This window comes from Orycteropus afer, unplaced genomic scaffold (assembly GCF_000298275.1).
Source record: "Orycteropus afer afer isolate SDZICR_OR568_19922 unplaced genomic scaffold, OryAfe1.0 scaffold00145, whole genome shotgun sequence".
NCBI lineage: Eukaryota > Metazoa > Chordata > Mammalia > Tubulidentata > Orycteropodidae > Orycteropus > Orycteropus afer.
The window spans coordinates 2,631,928-2,652,944 of record NW_006921732.1 but is presented as its reverse complement, the minus strand read 5'-3'; the positions used below and the strand labels follow the sequence as shown (position 1 = coordinate 2,652,944).

General features: G+C 37.8%; 1 protein-coding gene across 1 annotated transcript in view; it reads left to right on the top strand.

Moving 5' to 3' along the window:
• Window positions 1-21,017, top strand: part of EPS15 (epidermal growth factor receptor pathway substrate 15) — a 191,869-nt gene that overhangs the window by 81,118 nt on the left and 89,734 nt on the right. The gene's annotated exons all lie outside the window — the stretch shown is intronic.

The window sequence follows — 21,017 nt, the reverse complement described above, 5'->3', positions numbered from 1 at the left end:
GCACCTAATGCGAGGTCTGGGAGGGTTTTCAATACAAAGCATCCTACCCTCCCACATGCATCAGTGTCTATCACCAACCAGGAAGCCCACGGAGCTTCCATGTCCAGAGCCCTTATATGGGGTCTTGTTACATAGATATGGTTGATTGAACTCAATCTCCAGACCCCTCCCCTGAGGCTGGTATCACACAGTAGATCTTTTTGGCCTGGCTAGCTCCCACCCAAGAGGTATGTCAGGTTTGGTGAAGGCCTTATTAAAAATTCTTCACTCATGAGGGAAATTCTAAGGATTTAGAGATTGTCCTCAGAAACCAAAGGACAGAGGCCAAATTCTTTGGAAAAAACTCATTGTCGTCAAGTCGGATATGACCTATAGTGACCTGTCCTTGGGTTTCCAAGGTGGTATCACTACAGAAGTAGATTGCCCAACGTTCCTTCCGAGGAGTGAATGGTGGGTTTGAAGCGCTAGCCTTCTAGTTAGCAGTCAAATGCCTTAGGCACTACTCTACCAGAGTTCCCAAATTCTTTGGGTAAGTTAGATGCTTTACTCCGTAGTACCATAGTCCTATTTGATTGGGAATCAGTGTAACTTATTTCGTCAAATCTAAGGCAACTTTTATTTGTGGAATGCACTATTTTCTTATATACCACACACACAAAAAAGGAAAAGTCACTGTCAAATAAACAATGACATGCAATCAACTATAAGGCACTATGATTTCAGATAGTGTAAAAATGTACATCTTCAAATGTATGAAATAGTTCTTGTCTAGTTTTAGATATTTGACTTACTTATTAGGAAAACATTATTTGATACATTTTATGGAAGGAATGTTAAATGTAAATACCATGCCAAAATTTTCCTAACTTACTTCATTTGAATTCTCACAAGAACTTTGTTACTTAAGATAGGTGTGGTAGTTCAGTTTGTATGTCAACTTGTCTGGGCCTGGTTGAGTGGCTGGGCATGGGTGGTAGTTATTCCCCATGATGAGACTGGTAATCAGTTCCATGGTGGGATCTACCACAAGCAGCTGAGTAGATGCCTTTGGGATGTGATCTGCTTCCTGTATATAAGGAGAAGCCTTGGGAATGGTCTCTAGTATGGCACCTTGAATCCTGTGTGTGGCTGTGTCATTCAACAGCACAATAGAATCCCGATCCACAGAAGAGTGTCTCTTTTCCCAAGATGTCCATAAATATACTGGAAGCAGGCCACATCCCTGGGGAAACTTCCTTTCAATGGTTTGGCTGCTCAAAACATATTCTTCTGATTCCATCATGGGAATAACCACATCACAACTGCTTAAACCACACAGAATTGTGGTCCAGCAAAGTTGACACACAGCTCCAACTATCACAGTCCACTCCTTGTCAACTTGGCAGTTACACATCTTCTTAACCATATATAATCTCTAAATACAATTATAAGTCATATTTGCATGCAGCACTAGGTAACCAGAACAATAGGTATTGTTCCTATTTTAGAGGAAAGGAAGGTAAGGCACTTAAAGAGATTATTTTGCCAAAGTCAGATAGACTTGTCAGTGGTAGACCCAATATCTGATTCTAGAGCTACTCGATTCCAAGGTGACTCTTCTTTCCTGTATTGTATTTTTATGCAAATAATGCACATGTTGTATGTTTTTTTGCCAGCTGTACCCTCCCTCCACAAGATATTTCCCTAAGTGTGCTATGCTTACATTTACATGTTGTTGTTTAAAAAAATAGTATAGTGCACTTATGAAAATATTTCTGGGGGTAGAGGAGGGCAGGATTGGCAAAAAACTTACAACATGCACATTTTTTTGCATAAAACCCCAGTACCTAAGGTAGTACCATATTTTTTGCAAATAACATATGCATATGCTATGCTAGACAGTTTTATTAATTTTATCATTTCTGCAGTGTTATGTGTCTGGACATGTTATTTGTGAAAAAAAAAAAAACAGTATGTAGACCAGACTTGAATGTAATTAGATTTGAAATATAAGTACAGCAGGTACTATAGTTAATTCCTTAATTCCTTTTTACCCTGGAAACTTAATGGTAATAATTATTTTTAAAATGGCATCTTAAAATTACTTTTTTAAAAATGAGACTTTTTTTTCATGTACAGGGCATTTATTTAAATAGCACTTTTTATTTACATGCATAATTTTTACATTCCCAACACTTTGAAGCAGATAATGGCTGATATTTTACTGATGGTATTGAGATGTAACCAGATTAAATGGCTTATCTGTTTATGTGGCAAGAACTTTGCAGTGATCTTACTTCTTTGAAGAGACTGCAGTGAGACTGCTGTAGAGAAACTTAGGTGTTAGAACTTTTCAATTTCAAGAAATACCTCAATCCAAATTAATTAAGCTGAGAGTGAATTTATTGACTTGTGAAATTAAAACTCCTAAAGGTATGGATTGTTTAAGGCAGAGCTTAATACTGGAGCTCAAATGATATAATCCATTCTCTTATTCTCTTCATTTCTTATTTCTACTTCTATTGGGTTGATTCTACACTCAGATATTCTTTCCCTTTCTGTTGACAAGGTGGCTATATCCAGCCTTGTGTACTTATGATTCCAAATCCAGTGAAGAATGCCTCTCTCCTGGCAGTTCCTGCAGAATTCCTTAGGTTCCATCTGTCTGAACTGGCATAGGGCCATATCAACTCCTGAACCAATCAATGGCTAGGGATGCATAGTTTATTGATTTGTTGTGAGCTGTGTCCTGGGAGTGAGGAATATTTTGCTACCAAAACCACATGAAAAGGGGTATTTTGAAACATGAAAATTGGACACTTGACAGAAGGAGGGATGCATTCTGAGAAGACAAAGGCAGTATAACTTCAAATCTGCAGTAATTTTAGTGATTGGCCTTAGTATCCTCTTCCTCTTTGAACAATATGACTTGACATTCTGTAAATTTAGTTTGGGCACCTTTTGTAAATGTTACTTTTTAGTTTTGAACTCAATGACCATGTGCTAAACTCTACTAGATACTTATTTCCTGTTCAAAAATTGGCATTTGCCTATTATGTAAAATCTCTGATACTAAAATCCTCAAAATACGACCTTGGAGATTATATAGTCCAGTTTCTTCCTTATTCATAAAAGAAAAAAAAAAAATCCAGAGTCTCACATCAAGTCAGTGACAGGGCTGGAACCCAAACAAGTTTGTTTAAGTCCTAGTTCAGTGTTTCCTCTATTATAATTCTGCCCCTCACTCATTAATTTTTTAAAAAAAACTGTGGTTCAGAATAGAAATATACAGTTGATTACTAAGTCTGTAATGAGGTTTAAACTTTTTATTTTCATATTGTCAGAAACATTTTTGTTTCTGACAAAACATGTCAGAAATATTACTTGCCTTATATATGTATTATAAATTTAATAGTAATTAGATTTGATAATACTTGTCTTCTGTGCCTCTCAAACTTACGAAAATGAATATATACCTCAGTGTTCTAGTACTGCATTTTCATATCTAATGCACATATGCAAATAATCCACATAGCACATACAGGAAATAAATGTGTCAGGGAGTTGAATGGTTTACAAAAAAATAACATGCATGTTATTTACATAAAAATATTAGTACTTGCTTCACTTCAGTTACTTAATGTAGAAAATATTTCTGTAGTGAGTTTCAATAGGAATTAATGCATCATACATCAAATATTCTTATCAGTGCAGACATTTGCAATATTAGTTATCTTTTGATTAACTAACCTTTCAGTAACCATAATGTTAAGTTGTACCACTGGCAGTCTTGATATGGTGAATCACAGCTAACAGCATAAAAAGAACATATCTAACATTTTGTGACTATCTGTCTTATTAAGAAAATCATAGTGTTCTAAAACTTGTTAATTTTTAGATTGTAGTCACATTTTATAAATGTGTGATACATTTATACATGATTTGACATTTGTGAAAATATTTCCCCTAGGCTTTTATTGTAGGTGAGATCTGCATAGTAGGCAGACTTGCATCATCTGTCAGCTCCAGTAATGTCATGATGAGACTCATCTACCCATGCTAAAATTATACTTGTTAAAATTCAGTTTTGTAAACGGTTGTTAGGTCACTGTTACTAAGTCTTCTTGGTATTCCTTGGCTTTCATTATTGTGAATAACATTTTTTTTTTCTGTGCAAAAGTACTATTCTGTAGTAATATTTCAGAAGTGTATGGGGTTGGCTGGGAATCAACTTGATGACAATGGCTATATAACTACGAAACAGAAGAAAAGAGTTTAAACAGATTGTATATTTAATTTTTCCTAAATTATTATCTTACAAGAGATTTACCCCTTCTTTGTTTTTTTTTGAGATGAAGATTTTAGTTGAGGGACCAAACTTGCAAATAAACAGCATAACATTGTGTGAAATCATAATGAGTATATAATGAATATGATATTAACAATCTTTGTTTTATGCCCTCAGTGATGGTTATAATTCATATTCATTGTAAAAATTTTGAATATATAGAAAAGCATAATGGAAAACAGGATATGTTTCTTAGAAAAATAGTTTGTTTTGAGCATTACAGACCAGTGGAGATCTTGAAAGCTATATATAAACTTGGGAGTTAGATAAAAAATGTTTTTTTCTTACAGGTAAGAGAATGAGTAGTCATTGTTTTCATCTCTTTGTTCACCAGATTGTTTCTGATAGAAAATGAAAGGCACTGAGAGCGTGAGGCAGGATACTTTTATGGCATTTTTTCTTTGATATTTTAAAAATATGTAATTCCCTCAACATTTGCTGTTAGTTTAGGGATTTAATTCTGTCAGCCAGATTAAGTTAGTATGACATTTTTTACCTTAAAGAAGCAAAACCAATTCTCATCAAATATCTGGATCTCTTACTTGAGCTCAAGATCTGTATTTGTCATTGCCTACTAGTTTCTTCATCTAAGTGTCCAATAGGATAACTTCTTAATCTCCTCCGACCCTAAGTATCTCTTGAATTCATTTCTACTTCCCAAGTCTGTTGCCTGACCAGCACCTTTTCATCCTTCAGATCTCATCTTAGACATCACTTCCTTTGGGAGGGGAAGCCTTCCCTGACTACTTTGAAGTACAGGGACTGTTTGCTTGTTTTATCCCTAGTACTTAGCATATAATAGATGAGAAAATAGTTGGTTCAATATTGTTGAAATATGTCCTCTCAATTTTACTGTTTCTATCTTAGCTTTTTCCTTCGTCTCTTATTTGGATCATTGCTGTAACCTCCTAATTGGCTCCCTGCTTTGAATCTTTCCTTCCTTTGGGCCATCCTGTTTTCAACTGATGTGTATGTAAATCCAGCCCAGATCCCTCAGTAACTCTCCATCCCCAAATGGATCCAGTTCATATTCCTGAGCATGGCATAAAGGTTCTTCCTTCATAGTGTTCCCCTGGCATCCTGATCTTCTTCTGTCTTAGCCATCTCCCACAGTAAAGTGAGATTGTCTTCCCCCATTACAGTGGAAAGCTTCTTGAGAGCATGGACTGTGTATTTGTTCTTTGTATTCCCATACTCAGCATAGTGTTCTTTTCAGCTTCATCTCTCTTCTCCAGCCATATGATGAGTGGGTTTGTTACCTCTCAGCTTAACATGCCACCTTTGTACCTCTGATCCTACAGTTAGTTCTCCTTTGCCTAGAGTGTACCTTTTCTTATAAGCTTTTGTTCATATTTCAACTGTTTTGGTTACCTAGTGCCGCTCTGACAGGAATATACCACAAATACAATGGCTTTAACAAACGAGTTTATTCTCTTACAGTTTAGAGGCTTTAAATCTGAGTTCAGAGTGCCAGGCTCTAGGGACTGAGTGGAAAGCCCTTCAACCTTGGGCTTCAGCCCTACCTCCTGCTCCTGGCCCACTGAAGCTGGAGGCTTTTCTTCACTCAAGACAGCTACTGGCTGCTGAGACTGACAAGCTCAAGGTTGACAAGTAAAAAGGCACAGTCCCGATGTTACCAAACCACATGGCAGGCCATTAATTCAAGTCCATTGAAAGTCCCACATTCGGCAGAGCATGGCAGGCTGTTGAACAATGACATGGCTACATGTAGGGTCCAAGCATGCCATAAGCTACAGACTGTTCCCCAAGGCTTCTTCTTATATATGGGAAGCAGACCACATCCCTAAGGCAGCTACTCAGCTGCTCACAGTAGATTCCACCATGGAGTTGATTACCAGCCTCATCATGGGGGAATAGTACATCCAGCTGCCCAGCCACTCAATCAGGCTGAACTAAGTTGACATACAAGCATAACTACCACAAAGGCCCAGCTTAAATATCTCCTCTGTCAGGCTTGCCTGAAACCTTCAGGTTGCTAGTTGCTCTTTTCTCTCTGCTTCTAGACATTTTATTTTATTTTTTACTACAACAATCACCACATTTTATTATAGTAATTTGCATGTCTTTTGGGTAGGTTTTAAAGTGTTTAAGGGTAAGAACTATGTCCTATTCATTTTGATAGGTCTAGATATTATCACACACAATGTCTGGCACTAAGACATAAAGAGTCTTAAAAAAACAAAAACAAAAACAAAACCTCACTGCCATTGAGTCAATTCTGACTCATAGCAACCCCCTTTGGGTTTCTGAGGCAGTAAATCTTTATGGAAGTAGATTGCCCACTCATCCTTCCATGGAGTGGCTGGGGTTTGAACCACCAGTCTTCTGGTTAGCAGTCAAATGCCGTAGGCATTACACTACCAGAGCTCCTAAAGAGTCTTAGTATATATTTACTGGGTGAACAAATGAATCAAAGTTTAGTATTCTAATATTATGGAGTCTGTGTTTCCCATTAGAAACCATTAACTCTGGAGAGATCATTGCTTATACTATCAAATCAGGAGCTCTTTTGTTTATACTGCTTAGATGATCCAATTTCATTTGTTTGTGACTCTATAAAGATATTAGAAGATCTCAATGGTGACTACTTGAAGAATGGCATTACTGATTGATATATAAGTATTGGAATATTTAAAATATATATAAATACAAAAATTTTCTAGTCTTAATTTCACATTCCTGCAAAGTTCATGGTAGACTAGAAGCCAGCTGTTAAATATTGAAATAGACAGAAGGTCTTCTGAATAATAGCTTATTTTGAAGACTATAGAAAAGAATTTTATAGATGAAAGATTTTAATTCTCACAGGGATATGAAAGTTAGTGGACTGATCCTTCATATTTTGCAGACCTGTTCTTGTGTTGGGGATTTCCTTTGTGAATCTAATGAAGGCTTTAAACCCTGCCCCCAGGAAAAAAGAGCATGTGAATCTGTGCACACTATTTTTTCATTTATTTCAAGAGTTTCCAGAGCAAGTGAGTTGCTGGGCTTGCGGACTGGGGACCGTGGTCACAGGAGACATTAAGCTCAGTTGGCATAATATAATCCACAATAGTATTCTGCCTTTTGCCTTGGCAAGTAGCGAATGGGGTATTAAAAGCTTGCAAGCAGTCATCTAAGATGCAACTATTGGTCTCTCCTCATCTGGAGAAAAGAAAAATTGAAGAAAACAGAGACACATGGAAACAATCCAAAGGACTGATAGACTATGAGAATCTCAGCCTATATGACCCTGAGACCGCAAGAACTAGATGGTGCCTGGCTACCAGTGCCAGCTGCTCAAAAGGGATCAAAATTGGAGATCCTGAATAGAGTGGGAGAAAAAATATGGAACAAAATTAAAAAACATAAAATACCAGGTTTATTGGTTGGATAGAGACTTGGGAAACCCCTGGGGTTATGACCCTGAGTTGCCCTTCGCGCCTGGAATTGAACTCATTCCTGTGACTTAACTCTCAGCCAAACAGTAGACAGGCCTACCAGCTGAACAACTACAACAGGAAGATGCAGTCCTTAGAACAATCAACCATGGGAGATCAGAAGGGCACCATTTGCACAGGGAGAAAGGTAGAGAGGCAGAACTGCATAGGTAAGATGGACACAAGGAAAGGGTAACCACAAGGCAGAATGTGGGAGGAGAGCTGTTACACTGCCAGGAATTTAATCAGTGTCACAAAACAAAATATGTATAAACGGTTGAATGTGAAGCAAATCTGCTTTGTAAAATTTCACTCAAATCATAATAAAAAGTGTTTTTTTTTTCCTTAAAAAAAAAAAAAAAAGTTACCAGAGCCTTAAAAACTATCCCTGTACCCATTTTTAAGGTCCCTTGCGCTGAAAGGGAAATGTCTGAGACAGAGAAGTTGTTGGCAGTGGAAAGGTAAAACATGCCAAGGGATAGCTTCACTCACTGGGATAGTGTGATGATGGTGGTGGTGGTGGTGAATTATGCTGAGGCAGGAGTTAATATTTTGTCTTCAAATAGCTTCTACTTCCTTTCTGTCTCTGTCCTTTTAGCAAGAACATCAAGACAGAAAAGCCACATCCTGTTCAGGCCTGTTTGTTATCCTGGATCCTGGTGTTCAGCCAATAAACAGGATAATTACAAAAATAATTATCAAGCATTGTGTTAGGCCTGCTTTATATAAATTTTCTTATTCATTCTTACAGCATCTTACAGCAAAGGAGGGAGCTCTGATAGCGTAGTGCCTAAGGCACTTGACTGCTAATCAGAAGGCTGGCGGTTCATACCCACCAGCCACTCCTCGGAAGGAAGATGGGGCAATCTACTTCCGTAATGATACTGCCTCGGAAACCCAAGGAGGGGTCGCTATGAGTTGGGTCCGACTTGACGGCACATAACAACAACAACAACAACAGCAAAGGAGCTCTGGTGGTGTAGTGGATAAGGGACTTGACTGCTAACTGGAGGGTTAGCATTTCAAACCCACCAGCTGCTGCATGGAAGGAAGACTGGGTGATCTACTTCTGTAAAGATTACGACCTTGGAAACCCAATGGGGGTCGCTATGAGTCAGAAACAACTTGATGGCAGTGAGTTTGGTGTTTTTTTTTTTTTTTTTCTTACAGCATATTTTTCAGATGAGAAAAGGGACAAGTTTTCTTTTTCGAGAGGCTTTCCCTGATAGCACCTCAGCTCAGAGAGCACTCACTTTCCTTCTCTCAGAAGACTTAGGATATGAATTTTATTTCCTTCCCCAGTAAACCGTGAGCTCTGTATGATGGCACAGACCATCTCACTTCTTTTTTTTAAATTATTTTAAAAGAATTTAATTGATGAGTCTTCTGCAGTTTTAAAAATTCCCACAAATGTCTAACTTAGAATTTTTTTCATTAAATTTTGTAACTTTATTTCTAAGCAAATACCATAACTTATAAACTCTTAACTTGCTTACTGATACAAAGAAAATAAAAATTCTAAAATTTCCCAAAAATCTTAAAGAAAATATATATGTCATTTATTTATTTTCTTAGTATATTTTCTTTTGCTTCACAGTTTTGTTTTGTTTTTTTTAATTGTGATTTGGGTGAAAGTTTGTAGAGAACTTGGTTTTCCATTCAACAACTCATACACATTTGTTTTGTGACATTGGTTACAATTCCCCACAGTGTAACAGTATGCTTCCCACTTCCTCCCTGTGTTTACTATTTCCTTTCATCTTTCTTTTCTATCCTTTCATGCCTTCTTAGCTTTATTCCTAGACAATTGTTGCCTTTTTGATCTCATATAGTTGATAGTTCTAAGGATTGCATACCTTCCTGATACTATTATTCACTTTATAGGCAGACCATCTCTTATTTCTAATGAGGCAATGTATTGTAATACTTAAGATTGTGTAACCAAATTGTCTGGTTTGATTTGTGACATGATTAGGATAACTTACTAACTTACTGCATCTCATTTGCTGATGTCAGATGGATCTTGCTGATGTCAGATAGATCTTGACCAAAATCAGAGAATACCAGAAAGATGTTTACTTGTGTTTCATTGACTATGCAAAAGCATTTGATGTTTGATCATCACAAATTATGGATAACATTGCAAAGAATGGAATTTCCAGAATGCTTAATTGTGCTCACAAGGAACTTGTACATAGACCAAGAGGCACTTGTTTGAGCAGAACAAGGTGATACTGCGTGGTTTAAAATCAAGAAAGATGTGCTTTAAAATCAAGGAAGGATTGTGTCCTTTCACCATGCTTATTCAATCTGTATAATACTGAGCAAATAATCCAAGAAGGTGGACTATATGAAGAAGAATGTGGCATCAGGATTGGAAGCAGACTCATTAACAACCTGTAATATGTATATGACATAGCCTTGCTTGCTGAAAGTAAAAGAAGACTTAAAGTATTTACTGATGAAGATCAAAGACTTTAGCCTTCAGTATGAATTACACTTCAGTAGAGAGAAAACAAAAATCCTAACAACTGGATCAGTAAGCAGCATCATGATAAATGCAGAAATGATTGAAATGGTCAAGGATTTCATTTTACTTGGATCCACAATCAATGCCCATGGAAGCAGCAGTTAGGAAATCAAATGACATATTGCATTGGGCAAATCTGCTACAAAAGACCTCTTTAAAATGTTGAAGAGCAAAGATGTCACTTTGAAGACTAAGGTGCACTTGATCCAAGCCATCATATTTTTAATAGCCTCATATGCATGTGAAAGGAGCTCTGGTGGCATAGTGAAGGCATTTGAGTGCTAACGAGAAGGTTGGTGGTTCAAACCCACCAGCCACTTCATAGACGGAAGACTGGGCCATCTACTTCTGTAAAGATTTACCACCTCAGAAACTCAAAAGGGGTCTCTATGAGTTAGAATCTACTCAATAGCAGTGAGTTTGGTTTTGGGGTTGGTTTAGCATGTAAGATTATTGAGCATTTGAAATGTGGTTAGTCCAAATTAAGATGTACTGTTAGTGTAAAATGTACTGAATTTCAAAAGACTTAGTATGAAAACAGGAATATAAAATATCTCTGATATTTTTATATTTATTGAAATGTTCATATTTTGGATATATTTGGTTAAACTATATTAAAATAAGTTTCATTGGTTTCTTGTACTTTTTAGTGTGTGGCTATTAGAAGATTTTAAATTACATATGTGGCTTACATTGTATTTCTTTTAGACAGCTCTGGTCTCAATCAGTTGTATGCTATAAAAATTACATTTCATTTGTTGCATTATTTTTTGGCTCTGGTTATGAAAGCACACTTACCTCTTTAAGAGAGCAGTAGTTTTTAGAGTGTTACAGTCCATCTTTTGGAAACAAAAATCTCTATCAAGAATTTTCAATTCTGATAGATTGAGGAGTCATAGTCTGGCATAGTGAGTAAGGCATTTGACTACTAACCAGAAGGTTGGTTGTTCAAACCCACCAGCCACTCTGCCGAAGGAAGACTGGGCAATCCACTTCCATAAAGATTTACCTCCTCAGAAACCCAAAGGGGGTCGCTATGAGTCAGAATCGACTCAATGGCAGTGAGTTTGGTTTTTGTTGGAGTTTTCACAAACATATTTGAGTCCTAACTGCTATCACTGTGGATGCTTGATTACAACTTTTAAAAAAGCCAACAAATGTGCTTTTATACTGGTACTATATAATGTTAATAATAATGTTGTTATGTGCCGTCAAGTCGGCCCCGACTCATAGCGACCCCTCCTTGGGTTTCGGAGGCAGTATCACTACGGAAGTAGGATTGCCCGACCTTCCTTCCGAGGAGTGACTGGTGGGTTTGAACCGCCAGCCTTCTGGTTAGCAGTCAAGTGCTTTAGCTACTATGCTACCAGAGCTCCTAGTTAATAACATTAAACATTCACTGTGTGCCAGACACTGTGTCTTTTAGATATAATATAAGTTAATCCTCTACATCAACTTTATTATCCATATTTTGTATTTGAGGAAATTGAGGCTTCATATTACATTTCTTTTCTTTTACTTTTTTGCTTTAATTGTGGTAAAAATTTATGTAACAAAACATTCTCCATTTCAACAATTTTTGTGTGTGTATGAAATTAATTACCTTCTTTTTTTTTTTTTTTTTTTCCTGTATATGGCTTTGAGTTACTGCCTGGTGTCCTTCTTTTCAATGTGAAGGACTCCCTTTAGCGTTTCGTACAGAACTGGTCTGGTGGTAATGTATTCCTTCAGTTTTTGTCCAGCTGGGAATGTGTTAATTTCACCTATATTTTTAAAGGAGTTTTGCTGGATATAGTATTCTTGGTAGACAGTTCTTTTCTTTCAGTACTTTAAATATGTCATTCCACTACCTCTGGATTCTAAGGTTTCTGAGGAGAAATTAGCTCTTAATCTTACTGGGGATCCTTTGACTGTTTGCTTTTTTCTTGCTGCTTTCAGGATTCTCAATCTTTATTTTTTGAGTGCTTGATTAAAATGCGTCTTTATTCTTTTTGAGTTTCTTGTACTCGCTGTTTGTTGAACTTCTTGGATTTGTAGTTTCAAGTCCTTTTTGGAAAAAATTCTGCCACTATTTCTTTGAATATTCTTTTCTCCTTTCTTGCTCTTCATTTGGGATTCCTATGATACATACATTAGTTCACCTGATGGTGTCCCATATTTCCATTGGGCTATGCTCAGCAGTTTTGAGCCTTGTTGCTCTTCAGACTGCATAATTTAAATTACTTTATTCTCTGATTCACTGATTCCTTTCTTCTGCCAATTCAGATCTACTGCTAAGACCTATAATGTGTTTTTTATTTGAGTTACTCATCTCTTAGTTCCAGCATTCATGTTTGGTTCCTTTTTATAGTATGTATCTTTTTGTTTATATTATCATTTTGTTCATATATTGTATTCCTGATTTCTTTTAGTTCTTGGAACTTGTTTAAAATGGTTTGTCATCTTTCAACCTGTTCAATATCTGGGTTTCCATAATTTTTTCCCCTTGTGTCTTATTCTTTTGACTAGGTCATCATTTCCAGTTTCTTTGTGTACCTTGTGATTTTTTTGTTACAGTCATGATATTAGAGTATTTCAGTATGTTAACATTCTTAATTCCCAGTATATGTGGTGCTTTGGAAAACACTAATTTCTGCGGGTAACTCTTAGGCAACTACATTCTTCAGACTTTGTTCAGTGCACCATCCTTTTCCCTGTAAGATCTCTTCAGACCAGACTAAGGTTTCGTACTGATCACAAAACACAAAATAATCAAAGCACCCAAGGCAGGCACAACCTTCAGTATTTGCATGCTGCTCCCTCCCCTGCTCTGAGAGGGCTCCAGTTCAAGCCAGGCTAAGGTCCCAATACTTTAATGCAGCACCCAGGCCACTCAGAATATATTGTTATGTGCCATCGAGTCGGACCCGACTCATAGTGACCCCTCCTTGGGTTTCCAAGGCAGTATCACTACGGAAGTAGATTGCCCCATCTTCCTTCCGAGGAGTGGCTGGTCAGAATATATACCCTTAGCAGTACCACCAGGAAGATCTCCCATAATTCCTTCAGAGCTAAAGATTGGAACCCTTGTTAATGCAGAGGAGAGCCATAGGTCATCTAGGGCTGTGACTGGGGTCTACAGCAGCTGTCCATCTGCCATGCATGTAGCAGAGGAACAAAGACAGTGGAAGAAGAGATTTTCCTATGGTTTGAAATGTTTCCTTATCTTTTTCAGTTTGTGGCTCCTTGCTGCCTTTCTTTTCCTATCTTCCTGGGGTTCTTACAGAATTTAGTACAGATTTCTGGTTGCTTTTGTTAGTGTTCATGTGGAAAGGGTTGAGATCCTAGACCTGTTCACACTTTCACACTGCCATATCATTTAGTCCTCTTGGATAAATAAAATGAATTCATTATGTTGGGTTTGCAAAATAAACTTTTATTTCTCCTTTGAAAAATGTACCATCAAATTTTGGGACCAGCTACTGAGAAGGTGTAGTGCTTTGGTTATGTGAGCTACCTTTCTGTTCCAGTTAGACTCTCCTTTCAGTGATTTGTGCCTATGAATATATTATCTGACTTATTTTTTCAAAAATAAAACTCATTGAATAGCCAGCCTCCCAGATCTATAAGAAGTTTAATGATTCTCATATGCACTTAAACTTCTGTAGCATTTATCTTAACATTTTGTAATAAATAGCTGTATGTGTTTTCCCTGTCAAAGAATCAGTATGGGCCCAACTTTAATCTTGTTTGACATAAGTAAATATTCAGTAAGTATTTTTTGACATAATGAAATAGTGCATCACTTTATAGGGATTATATATTTAAGGCAACTTTTAGAGAAATTAAAAATAAAAGATACAAATCAGTGTCTAAACCTTCAAACTTTATCTTAACTTTTTATTACCTCATCATGAATTCTTAGAGTGAAAAGCCTTCTGACTTTCAGACTTGTTTAGAGTAAAAGTCAAGACTCTCTTATCAGCTGTCTATAGTTGTATCTCTAATTAGCTCAAAGCTTTTAACAGTTCCCAAGATAAGCAGATTCAGGGTATTCTGTGTCCTTTCTAGCAATTGTCATCAGCTTTCTGACCATTAGGAGTCTCTACTTCTTCTCTTCTTTCCACAGAGCAGAAGCCAGAAGAGAAAGAAGAGCTGTGTTGCTCAATAATACCATTCAGAGTTCAAAAAAGCATGATTCAGAAACCTTTAGGGAATCATTATTCCCTCTGTATTGAAAGTCTGTATTTCTTTACTTCGTGCTGAAGTTCTTTTATAATTTCACTCTCATCTTCCTTTCCAGCTTTATTTCCACACGTGAACCCTCCATCCTAGATAAGTTACTCTATCTGATAGAGACTGGTAGAACCCCAAGACTGTGTCCCTTAGACAGGCCCTTCAGGCCTGGAACTGAACTCACCCTGTGCTTAACTTTCAGCCAAACAATAAACAGTCCTATAAAGTGAACATTAAAACCAGGGAGGTATGTACTCTTTAGAACAATCAGCCATACAAGATGAAAATGATAGCATTTGCCCTGGGATAAAGCTCAGAAGGCAGGGAAGGGTGAGAAAGATGGACAAATGCAAACAGTACACACATGGAGGAAGTGGAAAGAGTGATGTTACATTGTGGGGATTGCAATTAATGTTACAAAACAAAATGTGTATGAATTATTGAAAGGAAAACCAATTTGCTCTGTAAACTTTCACCTAAACCATAATACAAGTTATATACACACTCACGTATACACATACATACACCATTTGCTGTCTACACAGCTTGTTAGGCAATTAATTATCTTCACTGATACCAAGAAGCCTTCCTCAGGGAGAGTTAGGAAGCCATCCCATGTGTTCCCACAGCACCTTATACTTAACCTATTGTAGCACCTAGTACACTGCATTGGAATCAACTCTGCATTTTTCTTCCTGACCCCTCACACGAAGTGTGTGTTGCATGTACACTGAATTTTGAGCTTCTTAGTGGTAGAGACCTATCTCACTGTTTTGTTTTGTATGTCTCACTGTTTTTTGTATCTCTAAAGTCATATAGTAGGATTCAATATATGTTTTTGAGTTAATAAATAGGTCTTAAAGTTGCATAAAGGAGCACAGGTGGTGCAGCAGTTAAGCAATCAGCAACTCATCAAAAGGTTGGTGATTCACACCCACCCAGTGGCTCAACTGGAGAAAAATCTGGCAATCTGCTCCCATAAATATTATAGCCTAGAAACCCTATGGAGCAAGTCTACTCTGTCCCATGGGATTGCTGTGAGTCAAAAATCAACTAGATGGCACCTAACAGCAACAACAACAACAAACTTGTATAGGGATATTTTGGGTTCTGGTGTGTATTTCTTTTTCATTCCTCACAACAACCCCATAGGCTATGTTTAGTAGATGTTACCTTCAATATATAGATAAGGAAACTAAAGTTAACAGAAGTGTTTATTTAATAATTTATTTAGCATCTATTATACACTAGGTAAGGAGCTGTGGTGGTATAGTTCCTAAGGCATTTGACTGCTAACCAGTCAAACCTACTAGCCACTCCATGGAAGGAAGACTGGGCAATCTACTTCTGTAAAGATTTACCACCTTGGAAACCCATAGGGGGTCGCTATGAGTTGGAATCGACTCAGTGGCAATAGGTTTGTTGTGGGTATGGTTTATATATTAGGTTTGTGTCTTAGGCTAGATTTTGCCTCTAGAGAAGCAAAACCAATGAAGCTTTGTGTGTGTGTGTATCATCAGTCAAAACAAGGCCACGAGCTGACTGTGGAACAGACTTATCAGTTGCTCATATCCAAGTTAAAGTTGAAGTTGAAGATAGTTAAAAACAAGTCCACAAAACCCAAAATATGAACTTGATTATAATCCATCTGAATTTAGAGACTATCTGAAGAATAGATTTGATGCATTAACCACCACTGACCCAAAATCAAATGAGTTATGGAAGGACATCAGGAGATCATACATGAAGAAAGCAAAGGTCATTAAAAGACAGAAAAGACCAAAATGAATGTCAGAAAAGACTCTGAAACTTGCTTTTGAACAGAGAGTGGCTAAAGCAAATGGAAGAAATGGCAAGATAGAGCTGAACAGAAGATTTCAAAGAGCAGCTCGAGAAGACAAAGTCAATTATTTTAATGAAATGTGCAGAGACTTTGAGTAAGAAAACTAAAAGGGAAGAGCAAACTCGGCATTTCTCAAGCTGAAAGAATTGAAGAAAATTTCAAGCTTTGAGTTGCAATATGCAGTGTAGTAAATTACTTAGTGTGGCTTTTCTACCCATAAGTCTTTGTAAACTCCAAGGTGGGATTTTCTATGAACAACTGAGGAGCTCCTGATTGCTGAAGTTGTCCACCTGGAGTATTTCTGTTGGGAGTGGCACAATACAATGTTCTGGGAGGTGCCCACTCTCTCTCACGTGCTTAGAGTTCTGATGCTGTGATTGGCTAGTTTGGCCACTCTGCCAGGCTCAAAAGGAGGCCTCCTAGAGGCAGAACTCGCTCTGACTGCTGGTTGAGGAAGATGTGCTGTGGAAAGAGACACGCACTCCTGAAAGAGACACGTGCTCCTTAAAGAGACACGTGCTGCTGAGAAAGAGGCGCAAGAGACACGCGTCACTGAGTGAGACAGCGAGGGACCAGCACTGCTGGGAAAGAGACTGTGAGAGACAGTTGGCTGAGGGATGGTGGGCTGGGAGAGAAACTGAGCATTCTTCCTGAACTTGAATTGTAGCCTGTGGTGCTTCCCTAATAAACCCCGTAATCTGTGAGCTCTGTGTGGCCACTGCAACGAATTATCGAACCCAGAGGAGAGGTGGTGGGTGCTTTGGGAGGAACGGTTGGTGAAAGGGCTGGAGGAAGGCAGCATGTCTGGCTTTGAAAGAATAGGCCTTGCACTATTGATGGTGATTCTGCCTTCCTCTTGTGGGATTAGAGGAGGTTAGAACATGTGGCCTCCTTGCCGTTTTTGCACAATATTAAAAGATTCTATGGCAAAAATATTGAATGATGTAGGAAGCATCAGAAGAAGATGAGAAGCATACACAGTCACTATACAAGAAAGAATTGGTTGATGTTCAGCTATTTCAGGAGTTGGTATATGATCAAGAACCAATGGTATTGAAGGAAGAAGTTGAAACCACACTGAAGAAATTGGAGAAAAACAAAGCTCTGGTAATTGACCGAATACCCATTGAGATGTCTCAACAAATGGATGCCACACTGGAAGCACTTACTTCTCTATGCCAAGAAATTTGGAAGACAGCTACCTGGCCAACTGATTGGAAGAGGTTTATATTTGTACTCATTCCAAAGAAAGGTGATCTCATAGAATGTGGACATTACTGAACAATATCATTAATATCACATGCAAGTAAAATCTTGCTGAAGATAATTGAAAAATGGTTGCAGCAGTATATTGACAGGGAACTTCCAGAACTTCAAGCTGGATTCTGCCAGCCACTTGGGAAAGGATCAAAACTGGAGATCCTGGATAGAGTGGAGGAAAAACGTGGAACAAAATCCAAAAACTCAATAATGACCAGAATTACTGGTCAGATGGAGTCTGGTAAGACCCCCAGTACTATGGTCCTGGGATACATTCTGGCCTGGAATAAAGCTCACTTCCAGGAGCTGGCTCTCAGCCCAATAGTAAACAAGATGTACATGCAGATCACTCAACCCAGGGTGACGCACCCACATACTCTGTGGAAATGCATCCCTTGGAGCAATTGACCGCAGGGCTCCAGAGGGGCAACATTCACATGAGGAAATGCAGGACAAACAGGAGTGCATAACTATGAAGGGCACCAGGGGAAGGTTAGTGGACAGGGAGGGGAGGAGACTGGGTTAGGGTTGGCATGGTACATGGAGAGTGAAACTAAATGTACACATAATGTTGAATGTAAAACAAACTCTTAAAAATTTTTTAAAAAAAATCAAGCTGGATTCAGAAGAGGACGTGGAATGAGGGATATTGCTGATGTCAGATGAATCTAGGCTGAAAGCAAAGAGTACCAGAAAAATGTTTACTGTGTTTTATTAACTATGCAAAAGAATTAGACTCTGTGGATTGTAAATTATGGAAAACATTGAGAAGAGTGGGAATTCTAGAACACTTAATTGTGCTCATGAGGAACCTGTGCATAGACCAGGAGCCTGTAGTTTGAAAAGAACAATGGGATACTGCATGGCTTAAAATCAGGGAGGGAGTGTGTCAGGGTTGTATCTTTTCACTATACTTACTCAATCTGTATGCTGAGCAAATAATCTGAGAAGCTGGTCTGTATGAAAAAGCATGTGGCATCAGGATTGCAAGAAGACTGATTAACGACCTGCAATATGCAAATGACACAACATTGCTTGCTGAAAGTGAGGATGACTTGAAATACTTACTGATGAATATTAAAGACTACAGTCTTCACTATGGATTGCACTTTAACATAAAGAAAACGGAAATCCTCACGGTTGGACCAGTAAACATCATCACGATCAATGGGGAAAAGATTGAAGTTGTCAAAGATTTCATATTGCTTGGATCCACAGTCAACACCCATGAAAGCAGCAGTCAAAACATCATCATATTGCACTGTGCATATCTGCTGCAAAAGACCTCTTGAAAGGGTTGGAGAGCAAGGATGTCTCTTTGAAGACTGAGGTGCACCTAACCCAAGCCATAGTGTTTTCAGTAGCCTCATATGGATATGAAACTTGGACAGTGAATAAGGCAGACTGAAGAAGAGTTGATTATTTTGAATTGTGGTATTAGCAAAAAATACTGAAAGTACCATGGACTGCCAGAAAAATGAACAAATCTGTCCTGGAAGAGAAGTACAGCCATAATGCTCCTTGGAAGTGAGAACAGCCAGACATTGTCTCATCTATTTGGTCATATTGTCAGAAGGGACCATTCCCTGGAGAAGGATGATCATGCTTGGTAAAGTGGAGTATCAGCAGAAAACGGGGAGACCCTCAACAAGATGGACTGACACAGTGGCTACAATGATGCGCTCAAGTATAGCAAGGATTGGGAGGATGGTGTATGACCGGGCATTGTTTTATTGCTTTGTTCTGTTGTACATAGGATCGCTATGAGTCAGAGCCTATTCGAGGGCATCTGAGAACAACACAGCAGATAAAGATTTTGACTGATTTGACTTTGGTCGTGGGCCCATTCTTTTCTCTCTCTCTTTTTTTTTTTTTTTTTGGCCTTAACAAACAAATGTATTTTCTCACACTTTAGAAGGCTAGAAGACTGAAATCAGCTCTAGGGGAATGCTTTTCTCTCTCTTGGCTCTGGGGAAAGGTCCTTATCTCTTCAGCTTCTATTCCTTCATGGGCCCATTCTTTATTTAATCAGAGTGCTTGTGAGATGAGGTGCTTTGATTGATTGAACTTTAGTCAGGAGCCAATCCCTTACCTAGTGAGGTAGAATCGGTGAAAAGATAACATGTTCTTTTTGAACTATATGAGTAGGTGAACAGAGAATCAGTCTCCTAAAAGAAGACATTGTTGAGTCCTAGGACCACCAGAATGAATAGTTGTTGCCATAATGATTTAACCAAAATTATATGAGGTGGAGCCGGTATTTGAATCTTGACCTTTTGCTCTAAATTCTTTGGTTTGAAAACCATATAATGAGTTTCTAAACGCAGAGAGTAGTTAGATTACTTTGAATAACACTTAGAGAAGGTTTTGGGAGATTTTAGTAATTATGTATTTTCACAAGTGTGTATTGAATCAGTGTTTTCTAACCTTTTTAAAACCTTTAACTCCTTGTTAACAAATTTAAACATTACTCCATTTATGTTACTTAAAATTAGGGGAAGTCAATATTGTAAGTAAAAAGCAACCAAAGCATTGGGTCAGAGCTGGCTTTTGTCCTAATGCTATGAAATCTTACACACTTTGCCTCACAAATAAAGATAATATCATCTGCATTTGAAAAATAAGACTGAGTTTTTGGAAAGTTAAGTAGCCTAATCAGAGTCAAAAACTGTATTGTGTCAGAGCCAGATTAAAATCTACATTTCTAGTTTTTAGTTTCTCACTCTCCTTAAGACCCAGATAGATGCCTTACTGAAGACAATATAATGAGAATAGCATGCTGTTCTGTTTGTTTGTAAGATAAATTGGCAGTTAATAATAGAAACATCTTTAGGGTTAACTGTGCCTCAAAAGGAGTTTTATAAATAAGTTTTAAGATTAAAGAATAAAACTTGGTGAGTTTTCACAGTTCCTAGTTAAATGCTGCTAACTGAAAAAGTCAGCTGTTAGCACCTACCAGCTGTTCTGCAGAAGAAAAGACCTGGCAGTCTGGTCCCATAAAGATTACAGTTTAGGAAGCCCCATGGGGGCAGTTCTAATCTGTCGTTTAGGGTTGCTATTTGTCTGAATGGACTCAGCAGCACATAACAACAGTTAGTTTCTAACTGGTTTCTAGTTTTTATTTTCTGGTGGAAAATAATGGATGCTTATGCTCAGAAAGAAAAAAACAGTATCTGGGAAAAACTTTGAAGGTGATTTAATCTTGTCTCTATAATAATATCTGGATAAAATAAAATTAAGACAGATGGTGCACTCTCTTCTCCCCATAAATAGTACCTGGAAAAATGGAAGTGAATTGCATAGGCTCAAGATCCCTGAGCTTGACTATCCTTTTGAATAGATTTTGACTACTTCACATTAGGTTTATGCAGTTGTCAGCTTTAGCCTTTTGAAAGCCTAGTT